Raw genomic sequence first — 15133 nt, forward strand, 5'->3', positions numbered from 1 at the left:
ATCCTTGTTTTGCATTACCTTGAATACTTCATGCCATTCCCTTCTGGCCTGTAGAGTTTCTGATGAGAAATCAGCTGACAGCCTTATGGGAGCTCCTTTGTAGGTAGCAGATTGCTTTTCTCTTGCTGCCTTTAAGATTCTCTCTTTGTTTTGAATTCTTGGCATTTCAATTATGATGTATCTGGGTAAGGGTCTCTTTGAATTCTTCTTGCTTGGAATTCTCTGTGTCTCCTGAACTTGTGTGACTTTTTCCTTGACCAGGTTAGGGAAGTTTTCTGCCATTATTTCTTCAAACAGGTTCTTTAATCCTTGCTTACTTTCTACCTCCTCTGGCACTCCTATAATGTGAATATTGTTATGTTTCAGGTTGTCACACAACTCCCTTAAACTGTCCTCCTGTTTTTTAATTGTTTTTTTCTTTTTGGATCTCTGATTGAGTGATTTTTCTCTACCCTATCTTCTAACTTGCTGAGCCAATCCTCAGCTTCCTCTAACCTGCTGTTTATTCCTTCCAATGTTTTCTTTATTTCTGCTATGTCATTCTTAATTTCCTTCATAGTTTCCATATCTTTTTTCATGCTGTTGAGCATCCTTACAATCAGTATTCTGAACTCTATACCTGATAGATTGCTTATCTCTGTTTCACTTAGCTCTTTCTGGACACTTCTCTTGTTCTTTCATTTGGGGCTTGTTTTTTTATCTCCCCATTTTGGCTGCCTGCTTGGGTTTATTTCTGTGTATTAGGTAGATCTGCTAGGACTCTCAGTCTTTTTGGAGGGTTTCTGATGCAGACCAATGTCAGATGCAGTTTCTGACTGGAGCTATCAACAACCCTCAGCTTGAGGTCTCCTCTGCTGGGGTTGGATGTGGTTTGATAGGACCAAGATGCACATCAGAGCCTGCTTTTCCAAGGCACAGGTCCAGAAGCAGATCAGGCAAAGTCTCAAAGCACTCTGAGGTCTGCCTCTGCCTGCAGGCTGATTAATCTGATTCTCTTAATGATCCTCAGTTTGTAGAAACTCCTCTGGGTAGAGATAGAAGTTTTCCAGCAGGGTGGGGCAATTACTTACCCCCTTAGGCAAAAGCAGCAAATTGTCTGCCTGAGAAAGATGTCCCCTGCAGTCTGGGGGAATGACTCAGCACAGGATTTCAGAGGGGTGTCCTCTGAGCTCTATCCTCAGTGTTCACAACCCTAGGTTCTTCTCACACAGCTCCAGTCCACTCTGACCTCCCTCTGCTGGAGCCCAAGGTGAGTGGCTGCACATGAAACTTTGTGCATTAGCCCTTTAAGAGGGTACCTGCATTTCCAGCTGTCTCTCCCTGGCAGACAGAAAACCAGATGCTTTTCACAGGCAGATGTTATGTGGGCACCTTTCTCAGTTGTAGTGCTCTTGTCTGGGAAGCCCATCCTGGGATTTAAGCCCCAGAGTCCTCAGTGGCAACCCCCCACAGATGAGGTACCCCTCCAGACCTTCAGCTGATGCCTGTAGGAGCCCAGCCAGCCCTTTTATGCCTCTGCACTTCCTATCAGTCTCTGTGTGGTCTCCACTTTTCCTCTTTGGCTATGAGGATGCTCTCCAGCTCATCTTCAGTTGCAATTGATTATTCAGGATAGTTTTTCTATAGTTAAGTTGTAATTCCAGTTTGGTCTGGGGAGAGTGTCAGTGTAGCTTCCATTCAGTCCACCACCATCTTTAATCTCCCCCTTATTTTGTTTATCCATTCATCAGTTGATGGATATTTGTGTTTTCACATTTGGCTATTATGAATGATGCTACCATGAACATATGTATACAGGATTTTTGTATGCTCTCAACCCTCTTAGGTGTACACCTAGGAGTGAAGTTTCTGGGTCATATTGCAACTCTAAGTTTCACATTTTCAGAAATTACCAAACTGTTTTCTAAAGTGACTGAACAATTTTACAAGCCCGATAAGAATATATGAGGATCCAACTTCTTCACATCTTCAATGATATATAGTGTTATCTGTCTTTTTTAACTTAACCACCACAGGGGGGGTGAAGAAGGATCTCATTGTGATTCTGATTACCATTTCCCTAATGACCAATAATATTGAATAATTTTTATAATTATTGGTCATTTGTATATTTATTTTTAGAGAAATAGCTATTCATTTCTTTGTCCATTTTTAAATTGGATTATTTGCAAAAGGTTTTTATTCTGAATACCATTGCTAACCAGTTGTATGATTTGCAAATATTTTCTCCTATTTTGTAAATTGACTTTTCAAATTGACTTTTTTTTTTTTTTTTTTTGATGGTAAAGTGCAAAATTTTTTTTATTTTAATGAAGTTCATTCTATCTATTTTTCTTTGGTAAATATGCTTTTGGTGTCATATCTGAAGAGCTCATTGTCTAATCCAATGTCACATAATTTCACAGCTCTGATTTTATTCTAAGAGCTTCATAGTTTTGTACTTACATTTATGTCTATGAAGCATGTAGAGACATTTTTGCATGTGATAAGAGGTTGGAGTCTAACTTTATTCATTTGCAGACGGATACCAGGTTATCTCAGTGCCATTTCTTGAAAAGATATTTAATTGCATTGACACCCTCATTGAAAATCAATTGCCATAAACTTCAGAGTTTATTTGTTTTTGACCTGTCAGTTATATTCCATTGATCTATATGTCTAGTCTTAATGCCAGTGCCACACTGTCTTGATTACTGGTGCTTTGTATATTTTTAAAATAAGAAGTATGGGTCATCAAATCTCGCCCCTTTTCAAAATTGTCTGGCTATTTTGGGTCCACTGCATTTTTATATGAATTTTTATATGAATATCAACTAAAACATCAACTGAGATTTTGATAAGGAATATGTTGGATCTATAAATTAGTATGAAGATTGACATCTTAAGAATATTCATTTTTCTCATTCAAAAAGATGCATGTCTTTTTACTTACTTAGGTCCTTTTAAATTATTTCAACAATAGTTTGTAGCTTTCATTGTACAGATCTTGAACTTCTTTTGTTAAATGTGTTCCTTAGTGTTTTATCTTTTTGGGTATATTGTAAATGTAATTGTTTTCTTAATTTCTTTTTGAATTTTTCATTGCTTGTATATAGAAAAGCAATTGATTTTGTATTTTGATATTTTATCCTGCAACTTTGCTACATGCATTTATTAGTTTTAACAGTTTGTTTTGTGGATTCATTAACATGTTCTGTATCCAAAATGTGTCTTAAACACAAGGATATCAACGTGTAAAGAAAGCTTTAATTCTTTTTTCCTATTTGTATTTCTTTTATCTTTTCCTTTTTAAAATCTACTTGCTCTGAGTAGAACTTCTAGTATAAGGTTGCATAGAAATAGTGAGAGTAGACAACCTTGTCTTGTTCCTGGTATTAGTAGTACTCTATGGGTCAGTGTTTCCTATTTCTTTGCATGTCTCATAATTTTTGTTGAAAAATAGAAATTTAAATAATATAATTTGGCAAGTCTGGAAATCACATTTCTTCCCTCCCTTCAGAGTTTGTTGCTGTTGCTGTTTTTTGTTTAGTGAATTATGAATTAATTTTGTGAAGTTTGTATTCTTTTTTATTGTGTGGCCACTTTAGTCTCTGCTTAGCTAACTTAGGGTCAATAAATTATTGGACAAAAATTTTATTAAATGCCTTGAACCAATAAATCTCCCAGCCCCTGTGCACATACTGAGGCACATGTTCAACGTGGTGCTGTCCAACCCCGCCTTAGTCTTCACTTCCCGGTTGCACAGAAACTCTGAGTCACTCAGTGCTGAGAGCTAGGGCTTTCCATGCGTGTGCACAGTCCTAAACACGCACTCATTTCTATGCATGTGCCTGGGTTGGACTTCAGGAATATCTCAGAGGTTATTAAAGTCCACTACGGACACCTCAATTCCCAGCTTTTCTTTCAAGATTTTTGCTCACACTTTTGTTATTTATTTATTTTTTAAAAATATATCTTTATTGATTTCAGAGAGAGGAAAGGAGAGGGAGAGAAAGAGATAGAAACGTGAATGATGAGAGAGTCATCGATCAAGCCCACAACCTGGGCATGTGCCTTGAGCGGGAATTGAACCCCAATCGCCTGGATCCTAGGTCGATGCTCAACCGCTGAGCCACGCCCGGCCGGGCTGCTCACACTTTTGTTTGTCCCAACTTTGATCACCACATCAGTTCTCATGTTAAACAATTGCAACTTGCATTTTCAAGTGTTCTGGGATGTAGCTGTTCTCACTGAACAAGTTCTGAGCCAGGTCATATAAAGACAAACTTTAAGAGTGGAGAGTTTCTAGGAAGCTGCCAGATAGGTTAAATATGACAGTTTTTTGGGAATTGCACTTTTTTTTGGAGCTTCAAATCCCTTTTGCCCACTCCAGGTGCTGACAAGTGGCTGATTTTCAGAGCTGCTAAGACTGAGAGGCTTGGTTTTCAGGGTAAGCATGGAGCTGGGAAATGAGGGGTGTAAGTAGGATGTGTTAACCACCAGAAAGCCTGCTGTTCATAATGAGTTGCAGTCACATTTCTTGATAAGTGTTCTTCAGATTGTTTTAAACCTTTTGTTAAATTCTAGAGTTCTAAAAAAGTTTATTTTGACAGTTTTTTGGGTTTTTTTCTATATTACTGTTGCTTTGTGGATGATCAGGATTTTGGAGGTCCTTACTCCCCCATTCTGGAGGTGATCCTCTCCCAAAACAGTTTTTAACATAATAGCACATACAACTGCATTTGCTTCCCTTTGCTTCTGCCTTTCTCTTGCAGGGGTTTATGTGAGATTGAGTCTTTTTGGGTAAAGTGATGAATGTGAGGGGAGTGTTCATGAAATTATTAGTGGAAGACTAAACTCTGGGAGGGGCTGGAGATAGTATGAAGATGGTTTTGAAGACAGTCTTGAAAAGTCAGCTATCTTAATGAAGGTGCTAAGTCTGGAGCAGACCTTTTGAAATGAAGTTTTTGTGCGTTTTTTTTACTTTAAGTAGTTTTTTATTTTTCAATTACAGTTGACATAAAATATTACATTAGTTTCAGGTATACAACCCTGTGATTAGACATTACATAACTCACTAAGTGATCACCCCAATTACTCAAGTACCCATCTGACACCATAAATAGTCATTAAACTATTATTGACTATATTCCCTGTGCTGTACTTTACATCCCCGTGACTGTTCTGTAACCACCAATTTGTACTTCTTAATCCCTTCACCTTTTTACCCATCTTTCTGACTCTCCCTCCCATCTGGCAACCATCAAAAGGTTCTGTGTATCTATGAGTCTGTTTCTGTTCTGCTGGTTTGTTTATTTTGTTTTTTTAAGATTCCACATAAAAGTGAAATCATATGGCATTTGTCTTCCTCTGTCTGGCTTTTGTCACTCAGCACAATACCCGTAGGTCTGTCCATGTTGCAGATGGAGAGATTTCATTCTTTTTTATGACTGCGTAATAGTTCATTGTATATATGAGCAACACTTCTTTATCCATTCATCTGTTGGTGGACACTGAGGTTGTTGCCAGGTCTTGGCTACTGTAATTATGCTGCAATGAACATATGGATGTATATGTCTTTTCAGTTTAGTGTTTGGGTTTCTTTAGATAAATACCCAAAATGGAATTGCTAGGTCCTACTTTGACTCTTGTTATAAAACCTTCTTTTAAAGTCTGTTTTGTCTGGTACACTAGTTTTTGCTTGTTTGTTTGTTTCCATTTTTATGAAATATCTTTTTCCATCCCTTTACTTTCAGTCTGTGTGTGTCCTTTGATCTAAAGTCTCTTGTAGACAGCATATGCAAGGGTCTTGTTTTTTTTATCCATTCAGCATTCCTTTGTCTGTTTTTCGTTTTTAATCCTAACCCAAAGATATTTTTTCATTGCTTTTCAGGAAGAGTGGAAGGGAGAGAGAGAGAGAGAGGCACACGCTGATTGGTTGCCTCCTGCATGTGCCCCGACCAGAGTGGGGATCAAGCATGCAATGGGGCTACGTGCCCTTGGCCAGAATCAAACCCAAGACCCTTCAGTCCTCAGGCTGACTCTCTAACCACTGAACCAGCCTTCGTTTGTTTTTTGATTGGAACATTTAATACATTTGCCCTTAAAGTAATTTGATAGATATGTCTTTATTGCCATTTTATTATTCATATTTCTGATCTTTTTCTTTTATTCTTAAAGAAGACTCTTTAATATTTTTTGTAATACTGGTTGGTGGTGATGAACTCCTTTAGATTTTTCTTCTCTGGGAAGTTCTTTATCTGTTCTTCAACTCTAAATTACAGCTTTGCTAGGTAATCTTGGTTGTAGGTTCATGCGCTTCATTACTTTGAATATTTCTTGCCAGTCCCTCATGGCCTGTAAAATTTCTGTTGAGAAATCAGCTGACAGTTTTATTGGAGCTCCCTTGTAGGTAAGTAATTGCTTTTCTCTTGTTGCTTTTTGTTTATTTGTCCCTTAGCCACAATCTCCACTGGTTTTTACAGCCAGAAGTTTTGGGGACTTCTCTTCCTGACACTGGAACCCTGGGCTGGGATCCTGGTGGGGGGCTGGGACCCCTAGCTCCTCAGGTGTGATATGCCTCCACAGACAAGGTATTCCTCCTGATTTCCATCCACCATACATGGGTGTGGGACCAGCCCATTCCACATCTCTGCCCCTCCGACCTGCCTCAATGTGGCTTCTTCTTTGTATCCTTAGTTATAAATCTTCTGTTTGGTTAGACTTCATGTGGTTCTAAATGATGCTTGTCCTGTAGTTTAGTTGTAATTTACCTACATCGCCATCTTGACTGGAACCTGCTGAAATGCAGCCTTGAAATTCCTCACTCCTGTGTTTTTTGGTGATGACACCAAGTATTCCCAGTAAGGTAGGAGCTGCAACAGAAACTGGGCAATGTGAAGAACATTTTGTGGAAACACTGTAATGACATTCACAAAATCTCACTGAAAGGTTTTCTCTTTATTTGTGACTTGATTCTGTGTCCAGTCACGTTCAAGATTTTAACATTGTCAAAAAGTCAGTAAAACCTGCTGAGATGTGAAAGGCAAATAGTTGTCTTAAGGATGCCATAGGATTACTAAGGGACCATGTCATTAATGGGGAAGGGAGAGCCTGCTGGTCATCAAAGTTCCATGACAGAAAAAAGCTTAGGCCTTGTTGGTCTCTAACCATGTGATCCTGGAGCAAATGCTTGCATTTTCCCTGGACTCAGTTTCCTTATTTGCACAATGACTGTGTGGCCAAGTCTACAGAATTTTTTTTTTTTGTTTGTTTGTTTATTTTTGTTTAAAATATTACAGATGTCCCTTTTTCTCCCAAATGCCCCATTCCACTCCATCCCATCCCACTCCCCAGTCCCTCTCCCCACCATTGTCTGTGTCCTTGAGTTGTGCATATATGCATATAAATTCTTTGGTTAATCTCTCTCCCTCCACCCACCTGCCCTTTTCCATCCCTCTGACACTCCTCAGTCTGATCTATGCTTTCATGTCATTGAATCAATTCTGTTCATCAGTTTATTAAGTTCTTTAGATTCCACATATAAGCGAGATCATGTGATGTTTGTCTTTCTCTGCCTGGCTTATTTCACTAAGCATAATATTCTCCAGGTCCCTCCATACTGTCCCAAAGGGTACGAGATCCTTCTTCTTTACAGCTGCATAGTATTCCATGGTGTGAATGTCCCACAGCTTTTTATCCACTCATCTACTGATGGGCACTTGGGCTGTTTCCAGATCTTAGCTATTGTAAATTGTGCTGCTATGAACATAGGAGTTCATGTATTCTTTCTGATTAGTGTTTCAGGATTCTTAGGATATATTCCTAGAAGTGGGGTCACTGGGTCAAAAGGCAGTTCCATTTTTAATTTTTTGAGGAAACTCTATACTGTTTTCCACAGTGGCTGCACCAGTCTGCATTCCCACCAGCAGTGCACCAGGGCTCCCCTTTCTCCACACCCTCTCCAGCACATGTCGTTTGTTGATTTGTTGATGGAGCCATTCTGACAGGTGTGAGGTGATACCTCATTGTGGTTTTAATTTGCATCTCTGATAATTAGCGACTTTGAGCATTTTCTCATATGTCTCTTGGCCATCTGTACATCCTCTGGAGAAGTGTCTATTCGGGTTCTTTGCCCATTTCTTAATTGGATTGTTTGTTTTCCTCTCACTGAGTAGTATGAGTTCTTTGTACACTTTGGAAATTAGCCCCTTATCAGATTCATCCTTGCAAATATGTTTTCCCAGACTGTGGGGTTCCTTCATATTTTGAGGCTGTTTTCTTTTGCTGTGCAGAAGTTTTTAGTTTAATGTAGTCCCATATGTTTATTTTTCTTTTGTTTCTCTTCCCCTATGAGATGTATCAGTGAAAATTCCACTACGTGGGATTTCTGTAACTTTACTGCCTATTTTTTCTTCTAGAATTTTTATAGTTTCTCAACTTACATTTAAGTATTTTATCCATGTTGAGTTTATTTTTGTGTATGGTGAAAGTTGGTGGTCTAGTTTAATTTTTTTTGCATGTAGCTGTCCAAATTCCTCAGCACCACTTATTGAAGAGACTGTCTTTACCCCATTGGATGCTCTTGCCTCCTTTGTCAAATATTAACTGACATAATGGCGTGGGTCTATTTCTGGGGTCTCTGTTCTGTTCCATTGATCTAGATGCCTGTTGTTGTACCAATACCAGGCTGTTTTGATTACAATGGCTTTGTAGTACAGTTTGATGTCTGATAAAGTGATCCCTCCCACTCTGTTCTTTTTTCTCAAGATGGCTGCAGCTATTAGGGGTCTTTTTTTGTTCCATATAAAGTTTTGAAATGTTTGTTCTAGATCTGTGAAATATGCTGTTGGTATTTTAATAGGAATTGCATTGAATTTATAAGTTGCTTTGGGTAGTATCGACATTTTAATGATATTAATTCTTCCAATCCATGAGCATAGTATATTCTTCCTTCAGTGTCCCGTAGTTTTCCGAGTACAGGTCTTTTATATCCTTGGTTAAGTTTATACCTAGGTATCTTATTTTTTTAGTTACAATGGTAAATGGTATTTTTTTTTAGTTTCTTTCTCTGAAAGCACATTGTTGGTGTATGAGAATACCATTGATTTCCAGATGTTGATTTTGTATCCAGCTACCTTGCCAAATTTATTTATCAAATCTAGTAGTACTTTGATGGAGTCTTTAGGGTTTTCTATGTACAATATCATGTCATCTGCAAATAATGACACTTTTACTTCCTCCTTTCCAATTTGGATGCCTTTTATGTTTTCTTCCTGTCTGATGGTGTGGCAAAGACTTCTAGTACTATGTTGAATAAGAGTGGGGAAAGTGGACATCCTTCTCTTGTTCCTGTTTTTAAGGAAAATGGTTTTAATTTTTGCCCATTGAGTATGATGTTGGCTATAGGAATGTCATATACGGCCTTTATTATGTTGAGGTATGATCTCTCTATTCCCTCTTTGCTGAGAGTTTTTATCAGAAATGGGTGCTGGATTTTGCTAAATGCTTTTTTTGCATCTATTGATATGATCATATGTTTTTGTTCCTCATTTTGTTTATGTGATGTATCACATTTATTGATTTGCGGATGTTGTACCAGCCTTGCATCCCCGGAATAAATCCCACTTGTGGTGTATGATCTTTTTAATGTAGCGCTGGATCTGGTTTGCTAGTATTTCACTGAGGATTTTATCATCTATGTTCATCAGGGATTTTGCCTATAATTTTTTTTCTTTGTAGTGTCTTTATCTGTGTTTGGGATTAGGATGATGCTGGCTTCATAAAAAGAATTTTTGAAATTTTCCCTCCTCTTGAATTTTCTGGAATAGTTTGAATAGAATAGCTGTTAATTCTTCTTTGAATGTTTGGTAAAACTCTCCTGTAAATCCATCTGTTCCAGGACTTTTGTTTGCTGAGAGTTTTTTGATTACTGCCTCAATTTCATTAGTTATTATTGGCCTATTCAGGTTTTCCGCCTCTTCTTGATTCAGCTTTGGAAGGTTGTATGCTCCTAGGAATTAGTCCATTTTGCCCATGTTGTCCAATTTGTTGGTGTATAGTTGTTCATAGTATTTTCTTACAATCCTTAGTATTTTTGTTGGGTCAGTTGTTATATTGCCTCTTTCATTTCTGATTTTATTTATTTGGGTCCTTTCTCTTTGTTTCTTGGTGAGTTTGGCTAAAGGTGCATCAATCTTATTTATCTTTTCAAAGAACCATCTCTTTGTTTCATTGATTTTTTTGTATTTTTTTTAGTCTCTATGTCATTAATTTCTGCTCTGTTCTTAATTATTTCCTTCCTTCTACTTCCTCTGGATTTTTCTTGCTGTTCTCCTTGTAGTTCTTTTAGTTGTTGTGTTAGATGGTTCATTAGATCGTTTTCTTGTTTCTTGAGATAGGCTTGTAATGCTATGAATTTTCCTCTCAGGTCTTCTTTCACTGTGTCGCATACATTTTGGGTTGTTGTCTGTTCATTTTCATTTTTTTTCTATGAAGTGTTTGATTTGTTCCTTGATCTCCTTGGTAACCCATTCATTGTTTAATAGCATGCTATTTAGCTTCTATGTGTTTGAATATTTTTGAGTTTTTTTTAGAATGGTTGATTTCTAGTTTCATGGCATTGTGATCCGAGAAGATGCTTGATATGATTTCAATCTTCTTGTATTTGTAGAGACTGGCCTTGTGCCCTAACATGTGGTCTATTCTTGAGAATGTTCCATGTGCACTTGAGAAGAATGTGTATTCTGCTGCTTTGGGATGAAATGTTCTGTAAATGTCAATTAAATCCATTAGATCTAGTGATTCATTTAAGGTCTGTGTTTCCCTGTTGATTTTTTATCTTGATGATCTGTCCAGTGCTGAGAGTGGGGTGTTAAAGCCCCCCACTATGACTGTGTTTCTGTCAATCTCCCTCCTAAAGTTCACCAAGAAATTTTTTATATATTTAGGTGCTCCTATATCGGGTGCATAAATGTTTATAAGGGTTATTTCCTCCTGTTGGATTGATCCCTTTAGTATTATCTAGTGACCATCTTTGTCTCTTGTTATGGTCTTTATTTTGAAGTCTGTTTTGTCAGAAATAAGAATTGCTACTCCATCTTTCTTTTTCTTTCCATTTGCATGGAATATTTTACTGCATCCCTTCACTTTTAGCCTGTGTTAATCTTTTGCTCTCAGGTGGGTCTCTTGTAGACAGCATACATTTGGGTCCTGTTTTCTTATCCATTCAGCTACTCAATGTCTCTTGATTCGACAATTTATATTTAAGGTTACTATTGATATAAACTTATTTAATGCCGTTTTTCCTCTTTCTGCTGATGTACCTTTCTTTCACTGTTCCTTCTTTTTCTTAGAGCTGTCCTTTTAGCATTTCTTCCAGTGCTGGCTTGGTGGTACTGAACTCCTTTAGCCTTTTATTTATTTATTTATTTTATCTGGGAAACTCTTTTTTTCATCTTCAATTTTAAATGATAGTCTTGCTGGATGAAGCAACCTTTGTTTCGTGTTCTTACTTTTCATTACTTTGAGAACTTCATGCCACTCCTTTCTGGCTTGAAGAGTTTCTGTTGAGAAATCAGCGTCGGCCTTATGGGGGTTCCCTTGTAGGTCACTGCTTGCCTGTCTCTTGCAGCCCTTAATAGTCTCTCTTTTTTCTTGACATTTGCCATTTTAATTATAATGTGTCTTGGAGTGAGTCTCTTTCGGTCCCTCTTGTTTGGAACCCTCTGTGCTTCCTGAACTTGTGTGGCTTTCTCCTTCTCCAGCCTAGGGAAGTTTTCTGTCATTATTTCCTCCACCAAGTTCTCTATCCCTTACTCTCTTTCCTCCCCCTCTGGTACTCCTATAATGCGAATGTTGTTTCACTTCATGTTGTCCCAAAGCTTCCTTAGGCTGTCCTCATGCTTTTTAAGTGTTTTTTCTTTTTGCTGCTCTGATTGATTTTTTTGACTTTGTCTTCTAAGTCACTTATTCTATCCTCTGCTTCATTGAGCCTGCTTTTAATTCCTTCCAGTGTATTCTTGATATCAGATACAGCATTCTTTATCTCTATCTGATTTTTGTTTGTGGTATGTATCTCTTTTTTCATGTTTTCACTAAGGTCTTTGATCTTATCATGTAGTGTCTTATTAATTTCCTTGAACATCTTTATAATCAATACTCTAAACTCTGTTTCTGATAACTTGCTTAACTCCATCTCATCAAAGTCTTTTTCTGGTGATTTTTTCTTTTCTTTAATTTGGGGATTGTTTCTTTGTCTCCCCATTTTGGTAGGTCTTAGTGTTTGTATCTATATATTTGGTATATTTGCTGTCTCCCAGTCTTATGAGGAGGGATTTTGTATTGTGAGACCAGTGGAGCCCAGATGTATGTTTCCTTTATACTTCTGAGCTCTTTGCTCTAGGCATGTCCCTTTTGTGGGTGTCCCTTTTGTGGGTTCTCTTGTTTTGGTTGGATCTAGATTATTGTTGACCAGTCCTTGGGAGGACTCTCCTCTCAGGTTGTCTAACTGTGTGTCTCAGCCCCAGCCCCATCACTTACTCTGTTGTATGGGTGCTGTCAAGGCAGGACAATACCAAACTAAATTTCCAGGAAACAGGGGGTATCTTACAAAGTGTCTTGACACTCACAATGAAAACAACCCAAGTGAAAGTAGAGCTGGGAGAGTGAAGGGAGAAAAATTCTAGAGTGAAAAAAGCTTAAAAAAAGAAAGAAAGAAAAGTAAAGCTTAGAGAGAAAGAAGTATATTGTTGTTAATAGTGATGAAAATTTAGAAAATAATAATAAACTAAAATGTAAAAAATAAAGAAGCTACTGGCCAATAATAGAGACAGAGAAAAGATTCAGAAAGAAGGGCCAGCAAACAATTAAGGGAGAGAATAGGAATAGGGTAATAGTTGAAAATGAAAAATTAAAATACATTAAAGAGAATAAGAGAAACTAACAATTGAACAAAAAGACAGGAGAACACAAGGGAAGAAAGGAAAGGAAAGGAAAGGAAAGGAAAGGAAAGGAAAGGAAAGGAAAGGAAAGGAAAGGAAAGGAAAGGAAAGGAAAGGAAAGGAAAGGAAAGGAAAGGAAAGGAAAGGAAGAAAGGAAGAAAGAAAGGAATATGAAGAAAAAAAAAGTTATGCCAATGGATCGAGACGGGAGAGAGATAAATAGAGCCAGCACACGTAGGGTGTCCAATAAGACTATAGAGAAAAGCAGTAAACTTGTTGGTTACAATGATAAAGTCCCAGCAATTAAGCAGGAATATCAAGAAAGTCTTGATATTAAAAGCAAGGATAGAACAAAACTAAGCAAAGAAACAAAACAAAACAGAGTAACAAAACAAAAAACAAGCTAAGTAAAACAAAATTCTTTAAAAAAAATAAAATAAAATAAGAAAAAATTAATTAAAAATTAAAATTTAAAAAAAAATATTATTATAAAATTTAAAAAGAAGAAAAAACAAATAATTTTTTCCCCTTTCTCTTCTTCCTAAGGGAAAAAGAGAAAAAACAAACAAACAAAACAAAAGAAACAAACAAAAAAAAGACAGTCAATCAGGTGGGTTTCTTCTGGGCATTATGTGTTGTCTGCGGCTCACTGTTTTGTGTGGTGATTTCAGTTCTCCTGGGAGGTGCTTGTGTATCACCCACTGTGAGGAGCCATCCAGGTTTGGCTCTGGTGTCCTTAGGTAGATTGCTGATCTGAGGCTCTCCGTGGACCCCCTCTTCTTGTCAGCTATTTTGCAAACTTGTAGTTGCCTGGTCTTACTCCAGAGTCTTCTGTAGAGTCTTTAGGGTGCAGGGTGGCTAGTGTAGCCTAGGGTATCACTCCCCTTAGAGGTGTCGCTGTCAGGCGCTCACTTTGCGGGGGTTAGTCTCGGCTCCACCACCAGCTCCTCAGTCCCTACCCTGTCCTCTGATTCTAGTTCCCCAGGCTCTGTCCTGCTGCAGCTTCATATTGATTTCAGCCTGTTGCCTTTTCTGTCTGGGCCGTTTCAGCAGCCTGGGCTCAGTGGGTTCAATTAAATAACATTCTGGTGAGCCCTTTGCCTGCCCAGCCCCCAGCAGGGGTTTTCAGCTTTTCCTCCAGCTCCCAAACAACAGTCCCTGAGAGTCTTACTCTTGTGATACCCTCTTGTGAGCTGCTCTCCCTTCCTCCTCAGGACTGTGCCCTGTGGGGGTGTCTGGGGCCTCGGTGAGAGAGACCCACCCCTTTCCTGTTGGGGACGGTGCTCCCGGCTGGAGAGGCAGATGGGCTCCGCCCCTCCCTGCTCAGCTCTGGTTGGCTGGTCGCACCAGGCCCGCCCCTCAGACCGTCTACTGCGCAGACCCCACTCCCAGCTTCTGCTGGTCTGTGCGTAGTGCAGGCCGGGAAGGTGGGAACCAGTTCCACAATCAGACTTAAAAATGTGCAAAACAACACACAGGCAGAGAATCTGCCCTGTAGCACCCGCCGCCTGCGCCATGGCACAAATGGGAAGGCCCCAAAGTCAGCTCCACACAGTTCCCTGCACCGCTGGTCTCAGCAAAGCTGTGGCGGCTCCACGTGCCACCACGGCACCCCTCAGGGCTGGTCACGGATCCCAGTCTCTCTGCACCAGGAACTCAGGGCAAGAGGACACCCTCAGGGCTGGTCACAGATCCCAGCCTCTCTGCACCAGGAGCTCAGGATAGGAGGACCCCCTTAAGCTGGTCACAGATCCCAGGCTCTCTGCACCAGGAGCTCAGGGCAGGAGGACACCCTCAGGGCTGGTCACAGATCCCAGCCTCTCTGCACCAGGAGCTCAGGGCAGGAGGACACCCTCAGGGCTGGTCACGGATCCCAGCCTCTCCGCACCAGGAGCTCAGGGCAGGAGGACACCCTCAGGGCTGGTCACGGATCCCAGCCTCTCCGCACCAGGAGCTCAGGGTGGGAGGGCTCCTCCCCTCTCCCACACCACACAGATTCAAAGCTTTCTGGGGCTCAACACAATGCCCCACAGGGAGGCAGAGGGTCCCTGTGTGCGTTTGCTCAGTCTGACCTCTGGTCCCTTACTACTTGGATGCCACACGCCTTGGTACAGCCTTTCCTATGGTCCGTGCCCTGAGCATTAGAAGCTGGTTGCATCTGCCATTAGAGGTTTTGTTTCCTAGGAAGGCGCCATCCTCCTTCAGAAGCTGTT

The sequence above is a fragment of the Miniopterus natalensis genome, chromosome 8 (genome assembly GCF_054644295.1).
Source record: "Miniopterus natalensis isolate mMinNat1 chromosome 8, mMinNat1.hap1, whole genome shotgun sequence".
Lineage (NCBI taxonomy): Eukaryota > Metazoa > Chordata > Mammalia > Chiroptera > Miniopteridae > Miniopterus > Miniopterus natalensis.